The sequence below is a fragment of the Schistocerca cancellata genome, chromosome 6 (assembly GCF_023864275.1).
Source record: "Schistocerca cancellata isolate TAMUIC-IGC-003103 chromosome 6, iqSchCanc2.1, whole genome shotgun sequence".
Taxonomy (NCBI): Eukaryota; Metazoa; Arthropoda; class Insecta; order Orthoptera; family Acrididae; genus Schistocerca; species Schistocerca cancellata.
Genome location: NC_064631.1, coordinates 129,840,095 through 129,849,162, shown reverse-complemented (window position 1 = coordinate 129,849,162; position 9,068 = coordinate 129,840,095). Strand labels below are relative to the sequence as shown.

At 47.3% G+C, this 9,068-nt stretch overlaps 1 pseudogene; it reads left to right on the top strand.

The window, feature by feature from the left end:
- Positions 1-3,717: 3,717 nt before the first annotated feature.
- Positions 3,718-3,834, top strand: LOC126089840 (5S ribosomal RNA; annotated as a pseudogene).
- The last annotated feature ends 5,234 nt before the right edge of the window (positions 3,835-9,068 follow it).

The following is a 9,068-nucleotide window of genomic DNA, read 5'->3' as shown; positions in this document are numbered from 1 at the left end:
AAGAGTGCAACATGTCAGCCAAGAGAAGGAGTGCCACGTCTCTCATATCACTACTACTGATTAAATTTGTAATATTGTGTTTCTACCGATTGATGAATACCTGATGAAGATAATACGGGTGATTGAAGGATCAAACCATTACACAAATCCTGCGTTCTCTCTATCTGCATATTTAACTGCAAGTTCCGTACTTTGTGTGTCGTATGACTATATGAGATCCTTGGATGGGCCACACGAAAGGTTGGAGGTGTGCAAGGTCAGCTAGTTAGCAGCACAGAGGTTAACTAGCAGAACAGTCGACTTCAAGAGATTAGGCCACCTGAGGCAGAAGATGCCGACGCGCACACTGACCGCCAGGTAGGAGTTTACGGGTCCAGTATTGTCTGTACGGCGTGCACAGAGATGGTGTAATAAACTGCTGCCCCTACACTGTGCTGTCCAGAACACTGGCTACAAAGTGCAGAATAAATTATTTTTTACAAGTAAGCTCCGTAGAATTTGGCTTCCACCAGAAACACTTTTAATAGAAAACTGGAGGGTGCCAGGCTGGTCCATAGATTTACATCGCTGCTTTCTCATGGGAATTGTAGCTGCTGTTGAAAGCCTTTTCTTCTCTCCCTGTGGCAGTGGATGTGCAACAGCCGTCCGCGAGAAGGGAAAGTACCTCATTATGTGATTTAAAAAAGTCAGTAATGGGAGTTTACGGCGCGCTTTTGTAGAACTTCCTGACACGGGGAAACAGCCCATTGGGCCACGGAGAAAGATGCGTGCTTGGAACTCGGTTCTCTAAGAATTGTGTCCTGGGAAGGCAGCTCATTGGACAATTAAAAACCATTCAACAACCAAGATCGCATAAAATAACTAGTCCGTTTCAAGAGACTTTGCTGTCATCCTCAGGTCTTAAACATCCCTTTTGTTATAAAACGTGTTCATTTAACAGTGAACCTCACGTCAGTATGTCAAGTGGGTAAAAATCAGAGCATTATAAAATATATGTCAACGCCCAAATATTTAAGAACATAAAGCACCTTGTGCAAAAGGCCATGTCCGTATACATATTGCTCACAGATGTTTGTTACATCACACAAACACGATACATAATAACACATCTGTATACTTACGCTGGGCATATTCTATACAGAGCGAATCCACATTAAAACGGCGTGTAAGGTATAACTGGCAGAGTTAAATATTTTAACGATGACAAACCTTTTATAATGCGCTGATTTTTATCCACTTGACATCTAGGCTTGAGGCTCAGTGTAAAATGAAGACGTTTTACAACAACAACAACAACAACAACAAAAAGATTTAAGACCTGAAGATGATAGCAAAGTTTGTCGAAACCGATTGTCTTAAATAAAAATTTTATGCGAACTCACCTGTTGAAAGGTTTCTGGGAATTACAAAAGAATGTCCTTCAGTACGCTCAAAATGAGAAAATTTGTAGTGTAACTTATATGAAGTGGTAGCCAGGAGGACCATTGGACTGATGTTTTAAAAAACATCGGTGACTAGTACTTGGTGACCTTCTTATTCATGACGTATCTTTTGCACAGTTTAGTGCACAGTAGAGAGGACAAAGAGATTTTTTTGACGCATTGGATAGAGACAAGGACGAGGACGCATGGACGAATGGATACTATCGACCAGACTGGAGACACCGTGTCTTGGGAGATGGGAAAGAAGGCAGACTTGCATTTTGAGGTCAGCCCATGAGACATCGGCTGATCAGTAGCAGTTGGCAGCTGGTCTGGTCGTATTCAGGACTCAACAAACCAAGTCGTTAAATTAGGTGATTATATCTGGCAGCACATCTACCCAGGAAGGAGAGCATATTCTCAGCGCAAAGCTTTTAAACTTTATTAGGTCCCCTTGGATTAACACTGGGTCGTGTATTTAAGGGTTCATCCATTATCGAGTGGGCTTTGCCATTTGTATGTGGATTTCATATGTCTTCCTAGTACGATCAGGGCACACATCCACAGTTACGCTTTTCCGATGATGACCTGTCGAGACATCGGTCATTTCCCATCCCTTGTTCCTTGCAGGCTTTGCCAAATCATCCAGCTCTGGTTTAAATTTGCTTCAAAGTTCACAATGACAGTTCCTCTCACTTTGAATTTTATTAATCACGTTATGTGTAATTATTCCTGTTTTACTTATATTCTGGTCCAAAGGTACAACTGTAATAGCCTGGGATCAAATTTGGTCGAAATTTTTAATTCAGTAGTTAACTACTAAACATATAGGTCAAGTCGTTCAACAGCATCTTTGAGGTAATGGTTTGTGGACAACAGGATTCATAAAATGGAGTTCTCTATCCAGTGCCTCGACCTGAACGCAAGTGTAGCCCTCTAATGAAAGTTACAGTTTTAACTTCTCTCTGCAACCCGGCATCCAACAGCGATACTTTCTCTGGTTTCGGCAGCTGAGGAAGAAGGGATTGTCATTCCTCCACAGGCATGCAGACTGCTCATTCATGTGCTCCCGACATGTTTCGGGACATCATAAATGTGATGTGTACAAAAATTCCAGATTAATGTCCACTAACATGTGTCCATGTAGTTGTGACCAGATAGTGTACATGGGTCTTCGGTGTATTCTTTCGATTTCAGTTGGCGGGAAAATTGACATCTGTCATTTCCTACTTAAATCGTTAGACGGTTATGTCATCTGAAGCAAACTGTGAATATAAAAACTAATGTTCGGGCTATAATATTTGCTCAGTATTTTACTGAAAGACTTAAGGGTTTTGGGACTTATCACTGATAAAATACCAGCCTTTCGTTTATAAAAGTCGTGATGTTGTTATTGCACACTTTGTAAGTAAACTTCCGGAAAAAATTGGTACACCTTTTTAGAGATTTGCAGCTTACTTCAGATTTATTCTTCCAGCAGCTCATATGGAGTACAATGAAATTAGTATATTTACAGATAGACAGCACAAATGGTTCTAGGGTACCAGGCATCGATCCAGGCTGAAACACCCACATTAGTACGGACGGCAATGCAGGAACTGACTCTGGAAACCAGTCGCTCGTACATTTGAGAATATTGGTCTGGGATACTTTTGCTACCCATGACTGCCCTATTCACGTTATTCTGTAAGCGTTGTTGGTTGACGAGTCGGACGAGTCACTTCTCGTCCCATCATATCGAATGGCGACAACTACAGAGATTTTGTTGGCCAAGGAAGTTGCTGAGCGCGTTGCAGAGCACGTTGAGTTTTACAGGCAGTGTGTGGGCTATCGTTGTCCTGTTGGAACGAGAACAGGCTACCAGCATTCCGCACTTTTCGAGCGCTCCTTAGCGACGCTCCCAGAAGCACTGAAGACAAACGAGAGTTGTAGCGTATCGCACCCATGGCTGTAAGGCCTGGGCTGGGACGAGTGTGTCTTGAACGAATGCGTTCTATGAGACAGCGCCGACCAGGTCTACGCCGTACCCACAAACGAACATCAGTGTGCAGGAGAGTCTGCTTTCATCGCTGAAGACCACGGCGCTCCATTTCGTCTTCCAAGTCATCCTCCGACGTCACCAGTCGAGCCGTGGACGTTGATGCTGTGGCGTGAGTGCGCGACGGGCTAGAGGTGTGCGTGACTGTGGTCACAATGGCAATAACAGGTTGGCAACAGTTCGTGCTGACACGTCTGTACTGACAAGCCCTCTCGCCTGTGCTGTGGAAGCTTTTAAGTAGGCTGCTTAGGTTTTTATGGCAACGGCCTTGCCGCAGTGGATACACCGGTTCCCGTCAGATCACCGAAGTTAAGCGCTGTCGGGCGTGGCCGGCACTTGGATGGGTGACCATCCGGCCGCCCTGCGTTGTGGCCATTTTTCGGGGTGCACTCAGCCTCGTGATGCCAATTGAGTAGCTACTCGACCGAATAGTAGCGGCTCCGGTCAAAGAAAACCATCATAACGACCGGGAGAGCGGTGTGCTGACCACACGCCCCTCCTATCCGCATCCTCAGTCGAGGATGACACGGCGGTCGGATGGTCCCGGTGGGCCACTTGTGGCCTGAAGACGGAGTGCTTTTTTACGTTTTTATGTTGGTAACGCCACGTAGCGTATAAAAATCACAGACTTTGCTGTGTGCAGTCTGTGGCTGGTTTGCATTGTTGGAATATTTGCTATTGTGGTGTGCGTACTGTAAGACCTTCGGTACACACACCATCAGATTATTTTACTTGTCTCTCTAATGAAGTAGGCGAGTGTCAGCAATGTCTCGTGGTCTTATTGTGGCGTGTTTATCTTCTGCCGTTAGGTCAGACGATAGAAATGCCACTTGCACGCTTAGAGTAGCAGATTGACGGTGACCAACTTTAAACAGAACTTGATTAATTTTCACACACATTTATTAAAATAATGAAAAACATAGATCTTACGTAACTGGATTCTGGATGCTGTTTACAATTGACAATCTGAAGTTTCTTTGGTCTTGGTACGTTAATCTTATTCTCACGTATCTCTGATACTTGACAAAGTGTCTATTCATTTATCTTCATGGATCTGTACAGAAATATCATAATCTTATTAGGCGCAGACTGAAACTTGACTATAGACTGGCGCAGACAAATGCAGACTAATGCAGACTGACTCATCGGAGGTCTGTACACTCGTTATAATACCTCGCGCGTTCATGTATATCTGCGCGAGTGTGATCCGCGAGGAGAAAAGGTTCTACGTTAGCAGCAATCTCATTGACTGCGTTACATATTAATACGCGGATCGGCGGAAGCAGAATTTGGTGCGTCTCTAAGACAGCGCCATCTCGTAGTGCGGAGACGGACGAGCGCTGCGCCAGCGCTGTTGTGCTTAGCAGGGCGCGATCTAGTGGGAAAGTTGTGTACGCGCTGACTACGCGGAACTATGTACACAACAGCAATTGTAGTAGGTTTTTATGTTGGTAACGCCACGTAGCGCTCTGTATGAAAATCACTGACTGCGCAGCGTATAGTCTGTGGCTGGTTTGCATTGTTGGAATATTTGCTATTATAGTGGGGCAGTTGGATGTGAAGAGCGCGTAGCATTGCGCGGTTGGAGGTGAGCCACCAGCAGTGGTGGATGTGGGGAGAGAGATGGCAGAGTTTTAAGAGTGTACGATCTGGACGTGTGTCCGTCAGAAAAAGGAAATTTGTACGACTGGATGTCATGAAGTGATATATACACTCCTGGAAATTGAAATAAGAACACCGTAAATTCATTGTCCCAGGAAGGGGAAACTTTATTGACACATTCCTGGGGTCAGATGCATCTCATGATCACATTGACGGAACCACAGGCACATAGACACAGGCAACAGTGTATATTTACTTGAACTGACATGTGATTACATTTTCACACAATTTGGGTGTATAGATCCTGGGAAATCAGTACCCAGAACAACCTACTCTGGCCTTAATAACGGCCTTGATACGCCTGGGCATTGAGTAAAACAGAGCTTGGAAGGCGTGTACAGGTACAAAACCATACCACAGTTCATCAAGGGTAGTGACTGGCGTATTGTGACGAGCCAGTTGCTCGGCCACCATTGACCAGACGTTTTCAGTTGGTGAGAGATCTGGAGAATATGCTGGTCAGGGCAGCAGTCGAATATTTTCTGTATCCAGAAAGGCCCTTACAGGACCTGCAACATGCAGTCGTGCATTATCCTGCTGAGATGTAGGGTTTCGCAGGGATCGAATGAAGGGTAGAGCCATGGATCGTAACACACCTGAAATGTAACGTCCACTGTTCAAAGTGCCGTCAATGCGAACAAGAGGTGACAGACGTGTAAATGGCACCCCATACCATCACGCCAGGTGATAAACCAGTATGGCGATGCGGAGTACACGCTTCCAATGTGCATTAACCGCGATGTCACCAAACACGGATGCGACCAAAATGATGCTGTAAACAGAACCTGGATTCATCCGAAAAAGTGACGTTTTGCCATTCGTGCACCCAGGTTCGTCGTTGAGTACACCATCGCAGGTGTTCCTGTCTGTGATGCAGCGTCAAGGGTAACAGCAGCCGTGGTCTCCGAGTTGATAGTCCATGCTGCTGAAAACGTCGTCGAACTGTTCGTGCAGATGGTTGTTGTCTTGCAAACGTCCTCATCTGTTGACTCAGGGATCGAGACGTGGCTGCGCGATCCGTTACAGCCATGCGGATAAGATGCCTGTCATCTCGACTGCTAGTGATACGAGGCCGTTGGGATCCAGCACGGCGGCCGGCCTTAGTGGCCGTGCGGTTCTAGGCGCTACAGTCTGGAGCCGAGCGATCTCTACGGTCACAGGTTCGAATCCTGCCTCGGGCATGGATGTGTGTGATGTCCTTAGGTTAGTTAGGTTTAATTAGTTCTTTCTAGGTGACTGATGACCTCAGAAGTTAAGTCGCATAGTGCTCAGAGCCATTTGAACCAGCACGGCGTTCCCTATTACACTCCTGAACCCACTGATTCCATCAACTGCTGTTTGTGTAACCTGGAAATATGGCGTCGATTTTGATCCGATGAAGGCATGTGCAGCCTGTGGGATAGTAGGTGTACTGGCAATGATTTCAAACTTGTCCGCCAACAGATAGCGTAGTGGCATAGCTACCGCAGCATCACCTTCGTCTACCCTTTAATAGGGAATGCTCACAACCGGAAGGTTCAGCGTAATGCAAAAGTGTGAAGCAAGCAGGCAACTATGCCACGGAGATGCGATCTTGCTTCATAAAACCAACTGATCGAGTTTGAAAGGAGTCAGATTCTCGCCTTGCGATTGGCGGCATGGTCCATTCAGAGAATTGCCACAGAAACTGGACGTGCTGTGTCAGTTGTGCAATGATTTTGGTATCAATGGTCAAGTGAACATTCTCACACCCGTAGGCGCGGTTCTGAACGTCAAGGCAGCACAGACGCCAGCCACTATCGTCATATTGTGGGGGTAGCAGTGATAGATAGTACAGCATGAAACGTCCCCTTAGAAAAATTATAAATTACTGTGCTGATAAACCTCTTGCGTTATTTGATACAGAGACAGCTGAGTAAAACTGAACGTACTCAGACATTTCTCTCTTTACTTATTCTGATCAACACTAAACAGACACACAATATTTTTAGCGCAACGCAATCTGACTTTCAATAATGCCTACAAAAGAATGGCCCTGACTAACAATAACCTATACCTTTCATGAATCACTTACCTCGCAAAAATCTTCGTTACTCCCACTACTGCAATACAGCGAGCGCCAACACTGCCAGCTAAATAACAGATTCTAACTACTGAAGGCACTGACTACTGATAGTCATAGTTAGCAAATGAAAGATTTTGATGGAGAACGAACAATGTATTTACCTTTATACTGTTCAAAAGTCATAATATACACTCCTGGAAATGGAAAAAACAACACATTGACACCGGTGTGTCAGACCCACCATACTTGCTCCGGACACTGCAAGAGGGCTGTACAAGCAATGATCACACGCACGGCACAGCGGACACACCAGGAACCGCGGTGTTGGCCGTCGAATGGCGCTAGCTGCGCAGCATTTGTGCACCGCCGCCGTCAGTGTCAGCCAGTTTGCCGTGGCATACGGAGCTCCATCGCAGTCTTTAACACTGGTAGCATGCCGCGACAGCGTGGACGTGAACCGTATGTGCAGTTGACGGACTTTGAGCGAGGGCGTATAGTGGGCATGCGGGAGGCCGGGTGGACGTACCGCCGAATTGCTCAACACGTGGGGCGTGAGGTCTCCAGAGTACATCGATGTTGTCGCCAGTGGTCGGCGGAAGGTGCACGTGCCCGTCGACCTGGGACCGGACCGCAGCGACGCACGGATGCACGCCAAGACCGTAGGATCCTACGCAGTGCCGTAGGGGACCGCACCGCCACTTCCCAGCAAATTAGGGACACTGTTGCTCCTGGGGTATCGGCGAGGACCATTCGCAACCGTCTCCATGAAGCTGGGCTACGGTCCCGCACACCGTTAGGCCGTCTTCCGCTCACGCCCCAACATCGTGCAGCCCGCCTCCAGTGGTGTCGCGACAGGCGTGAATGGAGGGACGAATGGAGACGTGTCGTCTTCAGCGATGAGAGTCGCTTCTGCCTTGGTGCCAATGGTGGTCGTATGCGTGTTTGCAGGTGAGCGCCACAATCAGGACTGCATACGACCGAGGCACACAGGGCCAACACCCGGCATCATGGTGTGGGGAGCGATCTCCTACACTGGCCGTACACCACTGGTGATCGTCGAGGGGACACTGAATAGTGCACGGTACATCCAAACCGTCATCGAACCCATCGTTCTACCATTCCTAGACCGGCAAGGGAACTTGCTGTTCCAACAGGACAATGCACGTCCGCATGTATCCCGTGCCACCCAACGTGCTCTAGAAGGTGTAAGTCAACTACCCTGGCCAGCAAGATCTCCGGATCTGTCCCCCATTGAGCATGTTTGGGACTGGATGAAGCGTCGTCTCACGCGGTCTGCACGTCCAGCACGAACGCTGGTCCAACTGAGGCGCCAGGTGGAAATGGCATGGCAAGCCGTTCCACAGGACTGCATCCAGCATCTCTACGATCGTCTCCATGGGAGAATAGCAGCCTGCATTGCTGCGAAAGGTGGATATACACTGTACTAGTGCCGACATTGTGCATGCTCTGTTGCCTGTGTCTATGTGCCTGTGGTTCTGTCAGTGTGATCATGTGATGTATCTGACCCCAGGAATGTGTCAATAAAGTTTCCCCTTCCTGGGACAATGAATTCACGGTGTTCTTATTTCAATTTCCAGGAGTGTATCTCTCGCAACGAATAATATCATTCACAAGGCAATTTTTGGGGGATAGTTAAAGGTTCATGTTATGTAGATCTTCGGCATGTAGTACAGTGGCATGTAGTGGGTTTCAACCACCATCGTCTCGATTACTGATCCTGTGTCTTACCACTAAGCTCCGTTGTTCGCTTTGAGCATCCAAGAAACTTTGGCAACGTATCTGCTGCGAGTTGTGCGCTGCCACAGAAATGCCGGCCCGACCGTTTCATGCGCACGTGCCCGCCACCGGTCGCCTGGCCCAAGCCTTGGCCTGCCAGACAGAC